Source organism: Diorhabda carinulata, chromosome 8 (assembly GCF_026250575.1).
Source record: "Diorhabda carinulata isolate Delta chromosome 8, icDioCari1.1, whole genome shotgun sequence".
In the NCBI taxonomy this organism is placed as follows: Eukaryota; Metazoa; Arthropoda; class Insecta; order Coleoptera; family Chrysomelidae; genus Diorhabda; species Diorhabda carinulata.
Window position 1 is genome coordinate 12,565,456 of NC_079467.1, and position 22,949 is coordinate 12,588,404.

The 22,949-nt window shown below is 32.1% G+C and overlaps 1 protein-coding gene across 4 annotated transcripts in view; it reads left to right on the forward strand.

The window, feature by feature from the left end:
• LOC130897076 (neurobeachin) overlaps positions 1–22,949 on the forward strand; it is a 735,983-nt gene that overhangs the window by 18,541 nt on the left and 694,493 nt on the right. Inside the window, exon 1 of one of the 4 annotated variants that reach the window (XM_057805649.1) lies at positions 21,370–21,489. The exons of the other annotated variants lie outside the window; for them this stretch is intronic. The gene's annotated coding sequence lies outside the window, so the exon portion shown is untranslated. Of the gene's footprint in view, positions 1–21,369; positions 21,490–22,949 lie in introns of those variants that run through there. 4 annotated transcript variants of the gene reach the window in all.

The following is a 22,949-nucleotide window of genomic DNA, read 5'->3' on the forward strand; positions in this document are numbered from 1 at the left end:
GAAAGCTTTACGTTACTCAGTGAGTTTGTTAGCGATAACGACTCAGAAATGTTTCAAGATGATGTATTTGAAGAATTGGTCCAATATCTCATTTCGATGCGCGCATCTTTTGAGAAATATTTTCCCGAAGAACAGAATACAAAATTGAAACTGAAAAAATAAAAAATAGTTTCATACCTCCCATTAGTTATTTTTTTTTCTTTTTTAATATCTTCTATTTCTATTATTATACTTGTTATGTAAGTAAGTATTAAGTATATGTTACATTCTACGTTTATTATGCTTATTAATAAAGAATATACTTTTAGAGACTATTGTTTTATTGTAGGGTTCTGTCAAGTATTTCGCTTTCCAAAAGGGTTCCGTCACTAAAAAAGTTTGAGAACAGCTGATTTAGAGTATTTATTTCATATGATTCTATAATACAGTCAACATTTAGCACTGAAACGAAAAATTCTCCTTTCTCATTTATTTTAACTAAAGTGTTTGGTCTATTTCATGAGCTATCAGTATTGACCAAGTCGTATTTTAGTTTAAAAACTTGTTCAGTTCTAGGTTCAATGGAAATTGTATTTTTGTAAATTTGCGGAAATTGGTTTTCAATCGAAAGATTTTTGGTTTCGTTATCTGTAACTTTGAACAATGGTATAATTTTGAAATCAGTTATTAGTTGTTTGTTTTTCAAATCAACTATGCAATTATAATGTTCTAAAAAATCTGAGCCTGATAAAGTAAACGGAATAATTGTCGATTTGTTGAATCTTAATTTTTTGGTTTGTTATATCCTGAATATTACATTTTCAGGAGATCCATTTCTATAATTTTTGCCTCCTTTAGGTTTGAAAAGTGACAATCCAGCACCTGTATCGATTAGAATTTTGGAGGTTTGTTTTCAAGAGTATGCCCATAAATATAGCACTCTAATACCTTCTTCAAAAATTTTTAACCGTTCCGATAATTTGATTCTAAAATTTTATGTGCTCCAATTTCATAGTGTATTTCAAGGGCTCATTGACCTAAATGACTTGAAATTGTTAAAAGCCAACTTGTACTTTTCTGGCGGATGGTTAATAACTTCACAAAGCAGAATAAAATTAAACTTTCATAAAACTCAAAAGGACATAAATACTATTACTTTCGAATCTATAATGGAAAAATAAATAAAAAATATAAAAAATAAAAACCAATATAAAAAATGGTGAAATTTTAATCCCAAATCAAAAATTTCACGGTTGTGAAATACCAGAATCTTTATCAATCGCAAAAACGGAGATGCTGTCACCACAATCTTGAATGTTACCACAAATCAAGTAAAATTAAGTTTTTCAGAACCACTTCCTGTAGAAATATTTGATAATAATGATTTTCAAAATTTCGAATTAAATTACCTAGAAGAAACCTCTACGCAAACTTTAGATTTGAATAAAATTAGAATCGATCATTTAAACGATAAGGAGAAATCCAAAATACTTAAACTTTGTGTTGAATAGTCTGACATATTTCATAACGAAAATACACCACTTACTTTTACAAACAAAATTAAACATGAAATACGACTTCTGACGAAATACTTGTTTATTCTATGACTTATCGATATCCTTTTGATTACAAAAACGAAGTAGATAAACAAATTCAAAAATTTCTTGATCACAAAATTATCCTACCGAGCTCAAGTGCTTGGAATTCGCCCATATGGGTAGTTCTGAAAAAACAAGACGTTTCCCGAAAAGCTAAATTTCATGTAGTAATTGGCTATAGACGCCTTAACGAAAAAACGATTGACGACAAATACCCTCTACCTAATATAACAGACTTATTAGACAAATTAGGCAGATGCCAATATTTTTCAACTTTAGATCTAGTCTCAGGGTTCCATCAGCTCGAAATGGCCGAGAAGAACATAGAGAAAATAGCTTTTAGTACCGAATCCGGACACTGGTAGTTTCTCAGAATGCATTTCGAATTGAAAAATGCCCAGACTATTTTACAGCGGGCTATGGATATATACTACGAGGTATACAAAACGAAAATTGCCTTGTCTATCTTGATGATATAATAGTTTTGTTCAATTCACTGCAAGAGCACATAGAGAGACTAAAATGTGTATTTGATCGAATCAGAGAATCCAATTGTTTGATTTTGTTTTAATTTTAGTTTAATTTTTTATTTAGAAATTCATTCTACTCTACGCCTCTGGCAGTCTCTCTTTCTTCGTTACTTGTCGTTTTTATGTAGCGACACGAGAACGAGTATGTGTATTATATAGACCGAAGTAAGAACGTTTTTGGTTCTAATAAAAGAAGCTTTGCTTCCAGAAAATAAATGGGACTTTGTTTCATTTAAAATAAATAGAAAATTTAATTATAAAATAAAATTATACAGTCCACATCATTCAATACAACATTTTGGTCCTTCGAGCCGATGTTTAACAAATTATAAATAAATAAAATTGTGTTGTGCACAAGAAGATCCGTTCAAATTACCGCATCAGGAAGAAGAAACCTGCAAGTCCTTTCCATTTTATTATTTATTCCTCCTCATAGTGTCGTAGATTTCTGATGGAAGAGTTTTTTATTATTGCTTTGCAGTAAATAATATATAGTTCAATTCAATTGCAAGATAAAATATTTCAGGTTAACGTTAAACAAAACTATAGGTATTACCTTGTCGGTAAGGCACACTTATTTGACGTAAATTTAAAGACAGGTAAATATTGGTTTCAATATAGGAATATAGTATTGTTCTTTACTTTATTATAAAACAATTGCCTTGTTTTCTTGCTCAAATATTATCATTCAATATTAAGGTATCGAGATGAATTCACAAGTAATTAGCAATTAATATAAATATCGATTAATACACAACAAATTATTTTGAATTATTCATGTTGTATCTTTAGAAAGGTATTTGCAATATTTGCATCCTAGATCCTAGTAAGACAGTAATATACTCCGTTTTTTTCATTAGCCAAGTAGACAAAACATTCGGACGTCGCCAGCGGAGCGGCTAAGTACAAAAGGGTCGCAGTTTTTCTGTAAAGTTATTACTAGTAAACAAATCAAAACTCATTCCATAGGCGCGCGATAAAAATAAAATAAAATGGCCGAGTCGGAAAAAATGAAGAATTTATATAAGAAAAGGTCTATTATTAAGGCATCAGTTACAAGGTTTGAGAATTTTTTGAAGGAAATCGAACAAGATCCCTCAAAAAGAATTTACATAGCCGATAGATTCGAAAGATTTAAAGTATCTTTAGACGATTTTGAAGCAATTCAATCGGAAATTGAGGAAAATTTAGAAGATACGGAAAGAAATCAAATTGTTTTTGATAAGGATCGTAGAGAATTTGAAAACAAATTTTATGAGTTACTAAATGATGCTAAAACCTTGATGAACACGAACGATGGTGTATCAGATATTGAATCTTTGATAGTCGATAATCTAAGATTATCAAAAATTTCCTTACCATCTTTTTCGGGTGAAGAAAATTGCTGGTCATCATTTCACGACCGATTTAAATCACTAATTCATGATGATTCGAGTTTGTCTACAACAGAAAAATTCTTCTATTTGCAATCAGCAGTAAAAGGTGAAGCTGCAAAATTAATAGGTGACTTAGAAAGTACTGATTCAAATTATGAAATAGCATGGGATATGTTAAAAGACAGGTACGAGGATACAAAATCTTTGATTAAAATCCATTTAAAAAATATTTTTGATTTGCCTAAAATCAATAAAGAAAATTTTTCTGACTTAAGAAATTTCTTAGACATATTCAATTTAAATTCTAGAGCATTAGGCAACTAAAAGAACCCGTAGATGAATGGGACAGAATTTTATTATTTTTATTAGAAGAGAAACTTGACAAATATACACGTAAGGATTGGGAAACTAAAATACATAAAATAAAATCCCCGAAAATTGATTTATTTGTTGACTTTTTAAAGGAAAGATGCAGCATAAATAAATATACCAATATAATAATACCAATGTAAAACAGAATAAAGTGTTAAGTCACGCTTCTTTACAGACTTAGGTCAATTTTGTATATATTGCAATAAATCTGATCATTTAATTTATAATTGTGAAAGTTTTTTGCGGTTAGATGCAGTCTCTAGGCTAAATTCAGTAAGGAAATTAAAGGGTTGCGTAAATTGTCTTCGCAAGGGCCACTTTGCTAATGTTTGTAGAGGATACAATTGTAGCATATGTAACAAGAAACATAACGTATTATTACATATAAATAAAGCTAGTAATGCAACTAAATTTTTTAATACTAAAGGAAATTTGTCTAATACAACAAATAACAAAAATGAACTTGAAATTAAATCTACAATCGTCAAAAGTGGTGAAACTGCATCCGAAATTAATAGTTTGAGTTCTACAAGTATTTTTAATAACTGTGTTATTTTATCCACTGCATTGATAGATATCTTCGATGTTAATAATAAACCTGTGCGGTGCAGAGCTCTTTTGGATTCCGGAAGCCAAAGTTCATTTTGTACGACCGAGTTAGCACATGCATTGAATTTACCATATAAATCTGTTTCAATTCCAGTAGTAGGTATAAATGCAACAAATTCTACGAATGTTTCTAAAATTTTTCAGGAAAAAATAAAATCAATTCATACTGAATTTGAAGCAAATTTACCATTTTTAGTCATAGATCAAATTACAGGTAAGGTACCACAGTTTAATATAGATCTTTCAAACATTAAAATTCCTAAAAATTTATTGCTGGCTGACATTACTTTTGATACATCAGCTAAGATTGACATTTTGCTTGGTTGTAATATATTTTACGAACTTTTATTAAGCAATCAAATCAAGTTAGGGAAGAGGCTACCTATTCTACAGGAATCGCATTTGGGGTGGATCATTTCAGGAAATTTTACAGCCCCTTCAATAGCTACATTTTGTAATCTTTCTAAAATAGACGTTCAGGAACAATTAGAGTCCTTTTGGAAAATTGAGGAAGTTTCTAATACGAATCAATCCGTTTACTCAGTAGAAGAAAATAATTGTGAGGAGCATTTCGTAAAAAACTTTTATAGAGAAGGTGATGGCCGATTTGTTGTTAAATTACCTTTCAAAAAAAAACCTATTTTTGGCCAAACTAGAGATATAGCTCTAAAGCGACTGAAGTCTGTAGAAAAAAGGGTGCTGAATAATAGTTACTTGAATACGGAATATTCTAAATTCATGGAAGATTATTTCAAGTTGGGGCATATGTCTTTGGTAAACGAATCTTTAGGGTCAGAAGTTAAATTCATTTTACCTCACCACTGTGTACTAAAATCTAGTTCTTTGACTACTAAAGTACGGGTAGTTTTTGATGGTTCCTGTAAATCAACTAATAATATCAGTCTGAACGACGTTTTGATGGTGGGTCCAATCATACAACCTGATATATTTAATACATTGTTAAGATTTAGAAAGCACCAAATTGCCTTTACGGCAGATATAGAGAAGATGTACCGACAAATAAAGTTACATCCCTCGGATCGACAATTTCAACATATATTATGGCGAAAAGATAAGTCCAAATCGGTTCAAGAATATGAACTTAATACTGTAACTTACGACTTAGGTCCTAGTTCATTTTTAGCCACCGGATGCTTGAAGCAACTGGCTATAGAAAATTCAAAGGATTTTCCCGACGCAAGTCACGTTATAGAAAACAATTTCTACATGGATGATTTAATCTCAGGAACCGACAGTGTAGAAGACGCCATTTATTTAATCAAACACTTGATAAATATTCTAGATTCTGCTAAATTTCCACTTCGAAAATGGACGTCAAATAGAACAGAAAAATTTGAAAATTTAAATCTGGATCTCTCTTCCTCTGAATTTATGATTAAGGATGGATCCAGTACAAAAACGTTAGGAGTCTTTTGGTTCTCCTTAGAGGACGTTTTTGGTTATTCCGCTAACAAATTAAGTATAAAAACTTATACCAAAAGATCGATTCTATCTATAATATCACAAGTTTTTGATCCGTTGGGATTAATCGCCCCGGTGACAATAACGGCAAAAATTTTACTGCAAAAATTGTGGTCACTCAAGGTAGATTGGGACGATGTTTTACCGGATTACTATGTTTACTTTATGACAACATATGTGAAATTAATAAATTAAAAATATCACGTTGTCTGATAATCAATAATGCCATTGACTCAGAACTTCACTGTTTCACTGATGCCTCCACAAGCGCTTATGGAGCAGTAATTTATATTTTATCCCGAAATAATATTGGCTATAAGGTAAGTTTAGCTTGTGCAAAATCCAAGGTAGCACCTTTGAAAACAATTACCCTTCCCCGTCTGGAGCTTATGGCAGCACTTTTAGGTGCACAATTAGCTTCAAGGCTACTGGAATCATTGAATTTATCCTTTGATAAAATAATGTTTTGGTGTGACTCCACAATTACATTGGCGTGGATAAAAAGGGAACCTAGTACTCTTAAGACTTTTGTAGCTAACAGAATATCTCAAATTCAAAGCTTAACGATGGACAATGAATGGAGATATGTGCCTTCTTCGGAAAATCCAACCGATTTCGTATCAAGGGGAGTACAAACTTCAGAAATTAGATCATATAAAATGTGGTGGAATGGGCCCTCCTTTTTGCCGCATTCTAGCCAATGGCCTTTAGCTCCAAATAATGGTATTACATATTTACCAGAAACAAAACTTTCTATAAATTTAACCTTGGGAGCACAGATATGCAATGATTTTGACATAATATCTAAATACTCTAATTACAAAACTTTATTGCATGTGACTGCGTATTTATTTAGGTTTGCATCGAATTGCAAAAAGTCAGTAAAACTCAGAAATTTAGGTGAACTAACTTTGGAAGAAATTAATATCGCTAAATGTACTTTGATAAAATCAGTACAGTACAAGAATTTTAAACCAGAAATAGACAAACTCAAATCAGGAAAACAGATTTCACATAAAAGCAAATTGCTTCCTCTTTCACCATTCTTAGATTCCGAAAACATATTGAGAGTTGGTGGCAGGCTGAACAAATCTGATCTATTTTATAACCAAAGGCATCAAATTATCTTACCTTGTAAGGATTAATTCACAGAATTAATTGTTAATCATGAGCACAAAAGGCTTTTTCACGCTGGTACTCAAACAGTACTAGCTACCATTCGAAATGAGTTTTGGCCTCTTTCTGGTCGTCAAGCTATCCGCAGAGTTTTACGAAAATGTGTAAAATGTTTTCGAGTACAGCCTACTGGACTAATTCAAAAAATGGGTGAACTACCTTCATCAAGGGTTAACCCATCAAAGCCATTTCATACGGTAGGTATTGACTATGCTGGCCCATATTTAATAAAGGACAGCAAGCTGCGTAATAAGAAATACATTAAGTCTTATATATGTTTGTTTATATGTTTTTCTTCCAAGGCCACTCACTTAGAACTAGTTAGGGATCTTACCGCTGATGGCTTCCTTAATGCATTCAAAAGATTTATTTCTCGTCGTGGTTTATGTAGGCACATTTATTCAGATAATGCAAGTACCTTTGTAAAGGCAAATAAGGGTTTATTAAAGTATTTTGAATTAAGCCAATCTCTAGTTGTTCAAGAGTTTATAACCGATAACTTGATTACTTGGCATTTCAATCCTCCTTACTCTCCTCATATGGGAGGATTGTGAGAACGTGCAGTTCGCTCTACTAAACACCATTTGAAACGTGTACTTAACAACACTTACCTTACTTATGAAGAATTTTATACTCTTCTATCTCAAATTGAGGGCATCCTAAATTCTCGCCCTCTCCTTCCTCTTACCGAAGATCCTGATGATCTACAGCCTTTGACTCCAGCACACTTCTTAATCGGTTCTGCGATTCAAACAATTCCAGAGCCAGCTGTTCCTGCTGACCATAAAATTCAGTTATCTCGATACAAGCACATTACTATGATGATACAGCACTTTTGGACTAGGTGGTCCAAGGACTACTTGAACTTACTCCAGCAGCGACCCAAATGGCGAGGTACTCAAATTGACTCTATCCAAGTGGGATCTATGGTGCTCTTAAAGGAAGATGATACCCCTCCAATGAGTTGGAAATTGGGACGCATAGTAAAGACTCATCCAGGCAGTGATGGACTTGTTAGAGTAGTGACAGTAAAGACTTACAGTGGTATCACTAAACGTGCCATAAATAAGATATGTGTTTTACCTATAGACGATTAAGGGTTATTTGGTTGTACTTATTTTTTACTTGTATATAATTTTTTGCTATGTTTATTTCTTTAATGTATATTTTTTTTCTTTTTGAAAGCTGGTACTTTCAAGGCCGACGCTATATTTGATTTTGTTTTAATTTTAGTTTAATTTTTTATTTAGAAATTCATTCTACTCTACGCCTCTGGCAGTCTCTCTTTCTTCGTTACTTGTCGTTTTTATGTAGCGACACGAGAACGAGTATGTGTATTATATAGACCGAAGTAAGAACGTTTTTGGTTCTAATAAAAGAAGCTTTGCTTCCAGAAAATAAATGGGACTTTGTTTCATTTAAAATAAATAGAAAATTTAATTATAAAATAAAATTTTACAGTCCACATCATTCAATACAACACCAATTTCAAAATCCAGTTGGATAGATCAGAATTCCGGAGATCCCTTATCTTGGGCATGTAATCACCCCTGATGGAGTAAAATGCAACCCAGATAAAATAAAAGCCATTAAAAATTATCCTATACCCAAGACCACAAAACAAATAAAAGGATTCATAGTACTGCTGGAACACTATAGACGTTTCATAAAAATTTCTGCCCATTTGACTAAACCACTGACAAAATGCTTAAAAAATGCGCAAAAATCGAACACAATGACGAATTTCTATCATGCTTCGAAACATGCAAAAACATCCTGACTAACGATCCGATTCTCCAACATCCCGACTTCACAAAACCATTTAATCTGACCACAGACGCCCTCCGAGCAGTACTTTCTCAAGGGCCTATCGGAAAAGATCTTTCAATCGCTTATGCATAACGGACACAACGATTCCGAACGTAATTATGATACTACGGAAAAAGATCTCTTGGCCATTGTGTGGGCCACAAAATACTTCCGACCTTACTTATATGACAGAAAATTTGCCATTTTTTGCGATCACAAACCACTCCAATGGCTCTTTTCTCTAAAGGACTCAAATTCCAAACTCATTAGATGGAGAATCAAATTAGACGAATTCGATTATAAAATTGTATACAAACGTGGAAAAGTTTATACTGATGGAGATGCACATCCAGAATTGAAATTAATACCAAAGAAACTCTCAATGATCAAGAATTTTGGAAAAAAATTGATGATATTTTACATCGCGATTTAGATATCGACCACATACCATTTTCATCCCAATCACAACGATGCCTCAATACACCTTCACCAACTAGAATCGAAACTCAGCTCAGAATTCCGCCGATAGAAACAACTTAAGAAGAAAACCCTGATCTAGACTCTATATCCTTGATAGTAAACCTGGATACTGACCCAGACAATGAAAATTCCCCGACAACGAACTCAACTAACAACAATCCTGACTATGCAATACAGCATATAACTCATGACCGTCAAAAAGAACTCAATAACGAGACAAATAACGTAGACGATAACGAATCTCTTGCAATGCATTCTAATTCCGAGGAAAATCCGGTAATTGGTTATTCCCATCGCGAAATGTGCAGTTAACACAGGACAAAATCAACTCATAATTAGTTCTGTTTTACATTCAAAACCTAAAATTAGAACCCTATTCAAGAAAAAGAAACGAATCACAGTACAAATATCGAAAAATAATCTGGAGCAAGATGTAATCAATTTTATTAAAGAATTCATTTCTCCAGGTATTAAATATCATGCTTATTTCGAAAGCCCTGAATTGTACGAGCCGTTTTCAACAGTATTACAAAAATATTTCAAATCAAATTCAATTCTACTGAAACGTTGTATCACAAAATTAATTGATGTAAAAAACCCGGAAGAAATCAAAACTATCATTCAGGAAAAACCAACCACCGAGGAATAGATGAAACCTATTTGAGACTAAAAGAAATATATTATTGGCCTAACCTAAAAGAATGCATACAAACATTTATAACCGAATATCAAACTTGCCACCAGAGTAAATATGAACGAAACCCAGTGCACATGCAATTAAATATTACTCCGATCGGTTCGAACCCTTTCGAAATCATTCATTTAGATTCTTTAACAATGGAACAAAATTTTGAACGATTATTGACAGCTTTTACAAATACACCCAAGCGTATCACATAAATTCTGCTTCCGGAACAGAAGTAGTAGACAATCTTATCAAATTCTTTTTCCACCACGGCATACCGAAGCAAATAATAGCTGATAATGGCACTGAATTCAAAAATTTGCTGTTGTCAGAACTATTAAGCCTTCACAAACTTCAAGTTCATTTTACCTCTCCCAATCATCCTAAATCTAATGGGCAAATAGAAAGACTTCATTCAATTGTAGTAGAACACAAGACTCTCAAATACTCAAGGCTTCTCAAAAACTCCAATTAAAATAAAAATGCTATATGCAATACTTGCTTATAACCATTCGATTCATTCTAGCACAAAGATGAAACCAATAGATAGAGCAAATATATATTAATAACAATGACGTTTATGATATTAATATAAATAAAATACTCCTAAATGACTACATCAATAGTCATAAAGAGAAAAGAAATTATACTCAAAAATTAATTCCTACTTAGTTAATCGAAAGGAAAAAAATCGCTAGCACACTTAATAAGAACCGGCACAAACCAGAAATATTTACGCTCACTCAGGAATTGTATTCAAGGTAAGTCGGGAGGAGCGCACCAAACTCTAGGAGTGTAATATACACGTGAAAATAGTGTAAAAAAGCTCATATGCTCTTATCCGATTTTCATTTGTTTTCAAATTATAGCATATTAACAAATAAATTTATCACATAAAAATTTTCTTAATCATAGCGTACTTTCAATAAATGTTCAAAAATACTGCCATTGACTTCTAAACATTTTATTGCTGTCCCGATTGATTCATTTCTTTCTTCTTTAATATGGGCTGCAGTATTCTCAATTCGTCTAATTAGTGCATCCCGTGTGTCGTGTGTCGCATTTTTATTTTGTAGACTTCATTTCTCATCCAGTCTCATAAACAAAAACCTAGTGGTGTGACGTCTAGATATCTTGCAGGCGAATTAATGGGACCTACACGACCAATCCAACGCCCTGGAAAACGAGCGACAGTGCAAGAGCTCCATCGTGCCGATAGTACATCTGCATTCTAATATTTACAGGAACATCCTCTAGTAGGCCTTGTAATGTAATTCATTTTGTGAAAAATTTAGGTAGTTATCTCCTGTGAGACGATTCTCCAAAATGAAAGGGCCAATTAGATAACTGTCAACCATACCACACCACACGTTTACAGAAAACCGATGTTGAAAATTGCTTTCAACTGTTGCGTGGGGATTTTCGTCCGACCATACATGATAGTTACGAGTATTATTAATGCCATCACGGGTAAATGTAGCTTCATCCGTAAAGAGTATACTCGATACAACACGATGATTATTATTTATCCACCGACAATACTCCATACGATACGGTTAGCGTAATCCTCTGGTTGTAGGTGCTTTACTCTCTATACGTGATAAGGATATAAGCCTTGTTCGTGGAGTGTGTTTATCACCCTTTTTTGTGGAATTCCCAATTGAGTGGCAATTCTCCGTGAGTTAGTAGTTGCATCTTCTCCTGCTAGATGCAGAATATTTTTTACTTCTACCAAACCTTATCGAGTAGCGCGTTCAGATATGTTAGCACTGGGAAGCTTACCAGTCTCGCACAATTTGTTAAAAACTCTAATAAATACGTTTTTATTAGGATATCTTTGGTGTGGAAAACGTTGACGGTATTTTTCAGCAGCAGCTGTAGCATTTCGATTACCGAAAACATAAACAAACACTTTATTTGCATATTCTATATTTGAATAAGTATCTGTCATTTTGCACCACTAACAATCCCATAAATTCGAAATTAAACGTTCAGTTACTGTTCACTGTACACTGACAGTTCATCAAAACGTCAGAATCATCAAATGCCTTTGAGCCTCGAACATGGCATACTTTGATGTTAAAATTCAGATTTAAGTGGAAAGCTAGATGAACATTTTTGATTACTCCATAACTTGATAACAAATGAAAATTGGATAAGAGCATATGAGTTTTTTTACATTATTTTCACGTGTATAATACACTTCTAGAGTTTGGTGCGCTCCTCCTGACCCATCCCCAATATAAAACTGTCAACCACGCACATAAAACAGCTTCAACCGGAAATAGGGATAAGGTACATATGGACAATATAAAACGCCCCCGAAAAAAGACTTTTAAATTCTAAAAGATAAAAACTATTTAAAATATACTACACCTTTTTCAAAACTTAGTAACTATGGAACTCCAGGATAAAATAACAATTAGATATCTAGTTGACAACCCCGGGCTACTACCCCTCAAATTAGGAACTGTAAAAATTGAAATGTATAACAATGCACTTATACATTATTATGATTTGAATATTCCGATAACATACCCCAAAAGTTTTTGATTACTATAATCTATTTTCGGCTCTATTAGAAAAGAGTCAGTTTAAGGTGATAATACCTCAAAATAAATTTTTAATTAACAAAGGCGTTAACTTTGCATATTCAATAAAGAAGAAACTAAGTACTTGACAACTAGTACTTATATTTCGGAAGTACCTTTGGGATGTCAAGTAATATCACATAATACACTTTTGATATTTTGATGTTCATGAAAATTGATTCTATTATTTTGGTCGACTTCGATTTAATTGATTACTCCTATATATTTGATACGTGAGGACCAAGGAAAAAATTCATTTTTCTTATTAGAAAAAGTTCTAGTTTGATTTTATTCTTATTTTGATATTCATGATGAAGGTGATCTATTGATCAATATAAATACACAAATAGTCAGTCATATTTTGATAAAGACTTAAAAAATAGTGGAAACGTCAATTTTTATCTATCTTTTAAAAATTATTTTAAAAAATGGAAACAGAAGAGAGCAAGAACACTTTTGTTTTAAAATTTCTTTTTCAAACTATTATATTGACGTCAGTGGATAAAATATGAAATAAAATTTTGGTTAAAATTATTTTTTTAACAATACCAAAAATTACAATGTGACTTTGATCATTTTGGTTGATACAACTTCATTGAATTTTTTATAAAATTAACTGTTGAATGAACGAAAAAGCTTCTATACGACTAAGAATAATAAGGTTAACAAGTTGTTCCCTATACGACCCATTTCCTCATGTTTCTAGAAAATAATATCCCAGTGGAAATGTTCATTTTAGCATTTTGATATATTTGTCATTCTCCATATTATATTCAATACGGTCAGATCTGAATAGGTAAAAAAATATCCATATCTCTATTGATTTTCATTGAATTGTATTTTGTATATTTTTATGCAAAATTTGTCGTTTTTTGTTGTTAGGGTTCAACTTGTCGTTTTTCAGTACGTATATTGATGAGAAACTCAATTTTCCTCGTGATTTTTATCATATAATACTTAGGACTTTTTTGTACAAAGATTTTCAAAGAATCTTCTAGACTAAATTTTATTATTTGAATATATAATACTTAGATTTCATCTTTCTACCGAATTCTGAAGTTTTCAACATTTCAATTTTCACTACTCTTGTGATCTATTTGGTGAAAAATTCAGGGAAAACTATCTTTCTCCTGAACAACATTTCAATATTAATTAATTCATTGTGGTGTTATGTAGGAATGTTCGTTGGAATATATGTAGTGACATCTATGGTAGAAACTTCTATTTGTGGTCTGCCAACCGTAAGTTATATGAAGCTCGTTATATTGATTTTGAATTACCTCTTGACGTCGTCTGCGAACTTATTGTTCCAAACTTTATTTCACTAGATGGCGTTGTAACAGAATTTTCAAGATAGAATCGATAAAGCTGTGAAGAATATAAAATTTTAATACTCACAGGGTGTTCCATTGACTCTATATCATTCGTACTCACCGATACGGAAGTTTTATCATAAATCTTCTAAAATGATTCAAGTCTCTAATGGAAGGGAATTGAAAATTCGCGTAATTAGTAATCTTATGTATAATTATTCGACAAATATAATACAAATGAATGAAATTATATATTTGATGGACCATAAATAAGTCTTATAATTTGTCATTTATGAACAAAGTAAGTTCGTAACATGCAAACTACTAACTCTATCGCATGGAGAAAATGTATGTATATACAAGATGATCAACTCGCATTTCCAAATATGTCAGCGATCGTGGTGGTGTTTTCATGATAAAGATCCAATAAACAACAATTGTCTAATTTACTGTCACCTAAATAATCAAATCAAGTACACTTTTTTCTATCAAGTATGAGAATGCTGAAAACTCGATAACTAGATTTTAAATCCCTAGATGTATTGATTCATAACTTCAGTCTTCCTTTGGAAATTATTGATATTTTCTGAAACTTCATTGTATTTCAATAAATCATAGGTTGTGCTCCTGAATGTTTTTAGAACTTTGTTGCCTAGAAGTGGGTAATGATCGTCTTTAAAGAATGGAGGATATTTTTTCTTGGGATCGAGTCAGTCCATAAAAATTTTATTTCTTCTGAGCAAAAGTTATTTATCTCTAATGGTTAAATTAACACGCAAAATATATTCAGCATCAAAATAATGATGGATAGGTCCTAATAAATCATTCACACCGATATCTAAGCCATTTGGACGGAATAAAAGGGTACTTGAAGGGAATTGATGCTTTCATTCAAATTTTTGATTTATTTAACATTATAAAAAAATGCTCTTACTACAATTCGGATTTATCCTGTTTATTGATAAGCTTCATTTAGACTATCGAGATTACTAGAATCAATGGCTCTCCATTTAGGACTTTTTTGTCTGACTTATGGCTACCTTCTCCAAAATTTCTGCTGTGTATTAGTACCATGAACTTCACTTTCAATTTTTATTTTTTGATGGAAATAATCGGTGTAGATTACAGTCCTGTCGGAAAATAAAAGCGTTTTGAGGAAGCATAAATGATTCTGCACATATTTCGGATACAAATTGTAAAAGATTGCTTAAGATGCGTGGTATACAAAGGAAGCTATAGAGCTATAGTAAGCTAGAATTTTTTTTTTAGTTTGACGGTATAACTGAAAGCAAAATCCATGCTGGTCATCGGAAAGGAATGAAGGGGTGTATAGCGGTGTAGGTGTGAGCCGGACATGATTTGTGGGATGTAGTTGTAGTTGTTATTTTTGTAGAACTTATGCGGTAGAATGATAATGAGTGAGTAATAAAATCGTGTCTCTATGCATTGTACAAAAAAGGAATACATTTTTGTTCTTTCATGGAATATACGACACTGGGTTTATTCTTCCTCAGGGTACCTATGAGTATTAATATGGATCTGCTGGTTGCCGTTCCACATATATCTCCATTTTTTGCGTATAAAATATTTTTGTATCGACCAGCGAATATAATTTAATTCCGCAATTATTGGGTTTAGATGGAATATATACTCTGAATCCACAACGTCCTCGAAATGCCCACAACATTTTGTCACCAGTTACGTATTGGGAAAACGAGAAGTACTTCGATAGGTTAGAATTAAATTCATCAAAAAATGTCTTCGTCGCTACCAGTTCATATTTTTGTCATTCTGACCTTGTTATTTTATCGTCCAGTCGAAAATTGTGAGGCAAGAATTTGAATATTTGTGTTTGCTACCATATTTTGTATCATGCCATCTGTGATAAATAAAGACCATATTTCAGCTGCTACTTCTTCTGTTTAACTTCTTCTTTTACTTCGGGCAGCTATAGTTATAATATTGTCAGCATGATGTTTGAACATTTTCATAAACGTTTCTTCCATTTGGTACCATCGTTTGATATGAAGTAAGGCTTACTTCTCAATTTAAATGCATCTATGTCCCTATCAGATATGTCTTGTTCTGTATCAGAATTCTCAACTTGAATTTTGACATGATCTTCTTCAAGACTGCTGTCACTGTCATAAGATTCTTCAATTTTATCTTATTCAGCTTGATCCCAAAGATGCTGGAGTCTTTTCTGTTCGCCTTCATAACTTCCTGAAGCCATTTTCTTCAAAAAATTGTTAATATAAACGAAAGGTAACATTTGTCGCCGAGACCGAATTCACTCAAAATCACTGTAACGTTTGACACTTGTAACACGCTATTTTGTAAGTACTGAAGAGAGTTGTTTGGGGTAGAAAGGTACTGGAACCCATCGGTCTATAGCGTGGCACAATCGTAAATTTTCGGAAAAATTGTAAACTCTCGGTCTCAGAGACGACATGTTCGCTTCAGAAGGTTAAAGGAATCTAATAAGGTGGGAGTACTTTTTATTCTGAAGAGAACAATTTGCGAGTCAGAGCAGGGGTAGGAAATTGAGATGAATATGTGTTTGGTAGTATGTAGGGAATCTCCCACTTTTTTGTGCGCTATGAGGGTGAGAGAAATATCTGCTAGAATGTGCTTTGCAGAGCTGAGGTTAATATTGTCTTAGCTTTAATGTCATCTTCAAATATTTGAAGGTATAGTGAATTCTCCTTTATAAAAGGAATTATTGTTGGTATAAGATTTTCCATAAATACAGTTAAAACTGTTTTGAAATACATGTAATTTTCAGCATATTTTATCAAGTTTTAAATTATTTCATGTTGTTAAATAAGATAATCAGTTATATAAAGTTATCATTTTTTCATGATGAATTGTCTTGATTTTATGTCTCCTTTGATTGAAATTTCATTTAAAGGCAAATAAAATCTTATCATTTCGACCTACTATATTTTGATAAAAACCGAACTAGGTCGAAACGTCAAGATTTTATCTGTTTATAAACGAAATTTCAATTAAAAGTGACCTAAAATAAAGACAAATTATCACGAAATATAGATAAAAAGGTCTAAGAATTCAGAACATTCAACCTTCTTTGAGTTATTGAGTTCTTCAAATGTAATGAAAGTAAAAAATATGAGTAAAATGTTTAAAACATTGTATAGAATTAAAATTAGTACTCTATTTAACAGTATATGAAAGAATACATATTCACATATAAGTCTCTAGGAGATATACCTAAGATTAAAATATAGCCGTCAAAAGATTATCGATTTTGTTCCGTAGGAAAACGTTTTATTTTGTATGTTTTTCAATAAATTATTGGATTGCATTACCGAAGATTAATCTAGCACATTTTCCATTTACTGGGTTTCTGAAATAGTGGAAGTTGGTTCAATTGTATCAGGTTACATTGCGGATTGTTTTGAGTCGGATTGCCTTTTCAACCGCTCCGCATTTATGCCTAGAAGATATTTTGTGCATGACTCTGTATTTCATTATTCTATCTCTAAAATATGTAGACTCCTAAAGATGACTCTTTGTCTAAATGTTTTTTGTCCTACTTCTCAAGATGTTAGCATCACTCCTTCGAGGTATCCAAGCATTTTGCAATAGGCATATCATCTCAAGGTAGTATTTGATGCAACATTGATTTATCAGAAGTCCAATCATTAGTTTGAAGTCGTTTCTGAATATTTAGAGAAATTTCTTAGACTTCTTAGCTCATATGGATTTTTTCTCCAGTGAGCTCATCTGATTCTTTAGCCATCCACTCTGTTCGTTGTTGATGTGACTCATGAGGCCATAATAGTTCAAAATATGGAATCGTTGCTCCCTTTTTTGTAAGGCTCTCTTCTTCTTCATTGCCTGTTATATCCTGGTGACCTAGTAGCCACATTAAAGTGACTTTTTTTCTGTTAGCTAGTGGTTTTGAATGTTCATACCTACACTAGATTGGTCATGCACTCAACAGCTTTCGGTGCCTTCAAAACCGCTTGGCTATAGGAGAAAATGTAAATGTGGTTTCTAGTGAACTTTATATCCAAACACTCCTGGGCACATATATTCATAGCTAGCAATTTTCCTTGAAAAGGAGTGAATGGGATATGGAGAGCTTACATTTGGGTCCAAAAATGCTTTATCCAGTTCCTAACGTAAGAGATGCATTTCGAGCTTGCGGAAGATCACTATCAATCAAACCACGCATTTGGTCTATTGGTTTGCCATTGCTTCCTAACTTCATCAATTCTAAAACTGGAATCCCCAAGTTAAATTTTTCTGGATTAGTCTGTGGACTCCACTTGTGGGGCATGTTGACATAGTCTCTGCAATCAAGCAAATCAGCTTTTGAATTTTGTTCACTTATTTCTAAGTCGTTGTTTAGCCGGTTTTTGACCACCAAATAAGCGATTCGGATGTAATCATTGGTCGAAGCATACTTTCTTTAAATTTTTGAGCAAAAAGCCGTTGCATATGTGGACTCCCTCTTTTTTTAAACAAAAACAAGTGAAATTTGTTAAGAATTTTTCTGACATTTGAAATTCTCCTACCTTTTAGGCAAAAAAGTTCATTCTAGCAAAGTTTACCATACCTATAGTCTTTAGAGGTTGGGCTCCTGAATAAAACATTTCATATCTGATATCTTCAAGAAATCATTTTGAGTCATTCTGTAAACAATAAATAGTTATTTTTTCGCAAATTTTAAAACGTTTTTCAAATGATCTGGAGTGTAGATAAACTGAAAGTGAGCTCAAAAATTTTGCTTGCGAAATCCTTTTCAGGATTTCCTCAAATCTTATTGCGTAAATACATACTTTCATTTTCAGTCGTTTCCTTTCCAGATCATGTTTTGTCTTTCACCGGCTTTTGACTTTCCTGTGGTGTAGCTGTTGCTCAATTTTCAATCTTCTAGCATCTTAATCTTTGTTTACCTTGGAGTTTTTTAATATCGACGATAAAATAATAATGGTGCCTGTTTTTGGTGTCTTGAACTTGATATTAAATTCTTCTAGTCGTATACAAATTTATATGAAGACACACATTCCATATCATCTTTCCTACGCTCTTCCTGATAAACTTCATAACATTTTTCAAATGAATAATTATTCGTATTTTAAAATTCTTCAAAGACATTTTTCGTTTTTCTTCAGCTAAAAGTGTTCTTTTCTACAGCTACAATCCAGTCCAAAGCATTTTTCGGGTTGTTTCCTTCTATTATCCCTGTAAGTCTTTCCACTGCGCTTTCTCGCCTTTTTCTAAGTTTGTGTTTGTTCTTGCCCCTTTTACGTTTTCTACAATGTCGCTCTGAAGCTAATATTTGTTATTGGTTGTCAATTTGTCTTCGAGTTTATTCGTAATGTGCAATGTATTTTTCTGGTACAATCCCTCTCTCATTTTCTTGTTTTATTTCACTCAGTACAGATGATGAAACAAAAGCTCGAAAAGCTTTATTTCATAAAGAAAAATTAATAATACTAATAATAGCTAAGATTGTTCTTAAAGTGGATAGTCCAACAACTGGACTATAAACATTTTAATGAACAGTTTGGTTAAAACTCCTCGCTACTAACCTACATTTTAATTTATTTATTCCACCTTCTTTGTTTGTTTTTAATTTAAAAATCTATTTACTATCTATTATTCCACATTTTTCACGTTTTTTTATTAGCTCCCAAGTATTGCTTCCTTCCATTGACTTGCATATTTGCTATCCATTGCTTCTCCATAAGTTGTTGGCTCATCAATATCTAAGCTGACATAAATTAAGTCATAATCATTAGACAGAGTTTTAATACTCTCGAGGGTCCTAATCTTTCATCCCTTTCTCTGGAAGAATTGGGATTCACCAATTCATCACTGCCTTCTTCTTCCCTTAAACTTTGAGTTACTTCACATGAGTTCTCAATACTTTCTGAATTGTTGTCAATATTATCCACATTTCCTTCCTCATAATTTTCCACATTTTCCGTTCTTACATCCATTGGTACGTTACTAACTCAAGATTTTCATCATTCTCCTTGTCTAATCTTTCATCTTGTATGAGAAGTCTAACTCGCAAATTGTCCTCAGCACTTTCACTTTACATAATAAATATAATAATTTCGTCCTCAATTCTTACGACAAGAACTTTTGTTTTTCTATCTTCATTCTATTCTGGCTTGACCTTATTTCCACTGGTAATTTGGAATAAGCCTTTGCCATCAAAACTACTTTAATTTGGAGTTTTCACATTTTTCAATTTGATTGGTTTAATTTGCAAATTGTTGCTTCCATCTTGAATTGATACAACTGTCACACTTCTATGTTACTATACTCACCTGTTTTTAGCACGAATTCCCACTATTCTATTCGGTTGAGCCCATAACCTATTATGCAGCCTTATTAGTAGTATCAGAATAAAAGTAGTGATTATAAATATCCAAATTAATATTTTTAGTAGAGAACAGAATTTGTTCAATTATATATCGTTCCACACCTACTTGATACATACAGTTGCAGCAGTACTAACAACTTTGACATAAAAAAAATGAATACCAACATAATTTTAGATTGTACGAGTATTAGAACAATATGAATTCAATAGAAGCTGTTAAGTCGGTTGAATTTGTACATTTTCAATTGATCACTTTCTGAAATGAACTGTACATATTATCATTTTAACAAACAATTATCCTCTGTATATTTTGCAATTAGATGATTACATAAAGTTTATTCTTCAACTTTCTCAACCTACAAAAAAGTAAGCCATCATATATTTGGTTGAATTAGAAGAGCACATTGCGAATTCTACTTACAAAAATACAAAACTGTAGCAATAATTGTTTTGTTCATATGCCATATTCGCAAACAATTTCAGGATCTAATGATACGCTTAATTCATAGATCTCATCATCTCAGATTCATTGAAAAATCAATAACCATGCCAAAAATGCACAATAATCTTCTCATAAGAATAGAAGCAGAAAGCTTGTACAAAAAATTTCGTGAATTGACTACTAACTGTCCTATGGAATTTTATAATTATTATTTTTTATAATGGATTTCCAATGGGCAATTACAACTTATATACCATTTTGTAAATAGATCAGTATTTTTATGCATTTCTCTTCATTGTTCCCTTTATATGTTAGAATAATTTAATTAAATACACCCTATTCGGTTACGTTCGGCTTTCATCGCTCAGCATCCTTTAGAATCCTGGACCATACGCCAGTTTTACGTCGTCCTGATCTAAGGGAGGACATAATTTTAACTCGTGTATCTTGTATAGTTGTACGTTTCGCATAAGCAGTCGTTGAACAACGAATGTGTTAAGTAATGGAAACATTTTTAATCATAGGAATGTGTGTGTTGTGTTATGAACTTTGTGAGCTTCTGTATCAATGCAATATAATAAAATCAGAAGATTGCCTCGATGAAAAACGAAATATTTATACGGTATCTGGCTCTCGACATTTTGGTCAAAACGTTGACAAGTGAATCCACAAAGATTTAAGTAATTGAAGTGCCATATTGTGTACTAATTTGAGTTTAATAAATGTTGTGCGTCTTGGGAGAACTGGAATTTCCTCAATTAGAAGCTACTTATATATTTTTATTGAGTTTACAAAAATTTGAACATAAACTTTAAAATAGTAGCAGTAAAAGTAATACTGAACAGTGTTCGAAGAACATCAAATGATTTTGCATAACAGTCATGAATTAGTCGAATAGTATTAAAGAATTAATTACGACTATTTTCCCATTCCATTTAGGTTGACATAGAAAAATTATAATATATTTAACTATTTTGAGACATGAACCTGTCATGTTTTTATAGAATTCAGCCATACATATTTTCCAACAATAATAAATAAACATTTCAGTATTCTATCTAAAACAATTGTTTAATTCTGATGACTGATCGAGCAATAGACAAAACGGATAAAAAGAATTCATTTCATTTAAGATTTATTCTTTGTTAGGTAGTGATTGTTTGGTCTAATGGTTCCATGTTTTACCAGATAATCAAATTTTGCTTTTTAAAAAATAATACGTTGCTAAGGAGTCTCCTCACTTCTATACCTTTCTATAAGTTTTTGTTGATAATTGGTTCTTCTCAAAATATTCTAAGGAGCATATGTAAGGTAGTGATAATTTGTTTTATTGAACATTGAGGTCGTGATGAATTTCTCTTATGATTTCTATTAATTTTATTGAATTTCCAATTCGAATAAGTGTATTGATTCATATTTTCCACCGACCGAAAACATATTGCAACTAATTCCTAGAAAACACTATTATTGCATGTATTTACTTATTTGTTTAAGATTAATAAAACAATGTCAAATAATTTTCATTTGCCAGGATTAGTAGTGCAATGTTTAATTTAATATGTGAAAATTACAGAAGAAAAATATATAGAAATATCCTAATCGATTCGAACCAGAGACATCAAGATATATCAGCATGATATGATTATTTGTATTTGTTTAGTACAAACTGTCAATGGAGTACGTTGTTAATAATTCATGGAGAAGTTGAACAAAGAAATGATCAGCAAGATATGGATGCTACAGCATCTGCCGAGGATAATATTAAATGTACCATTGTTAGTGATTATTATTTAAAAAAACCGTAAATTAAAAGTATGCCTACATTGCATGCATCAGCTACTGTATTAGTGAACTATCCCGACCAATGATAAAAACGATACTATTTAATTTTGTTCCATGATAAAAATAATATTGTCAGATCATGATTCAGAGAAACATGGAGGGATCCAAATTCAAAATATACTTTATGTGATTTCACATTTTTCGAAAGAATCATTAAGATGTATACCAAGGGTGAATTCTCATGAAAACAAAATTTATTTTGACGGCATATTGGTATGTAGTATCAAATATGAAAATACTGAATTATCTATATACGAGTATTATTATACTCCACTAAATATTTGCACTATGGATGATA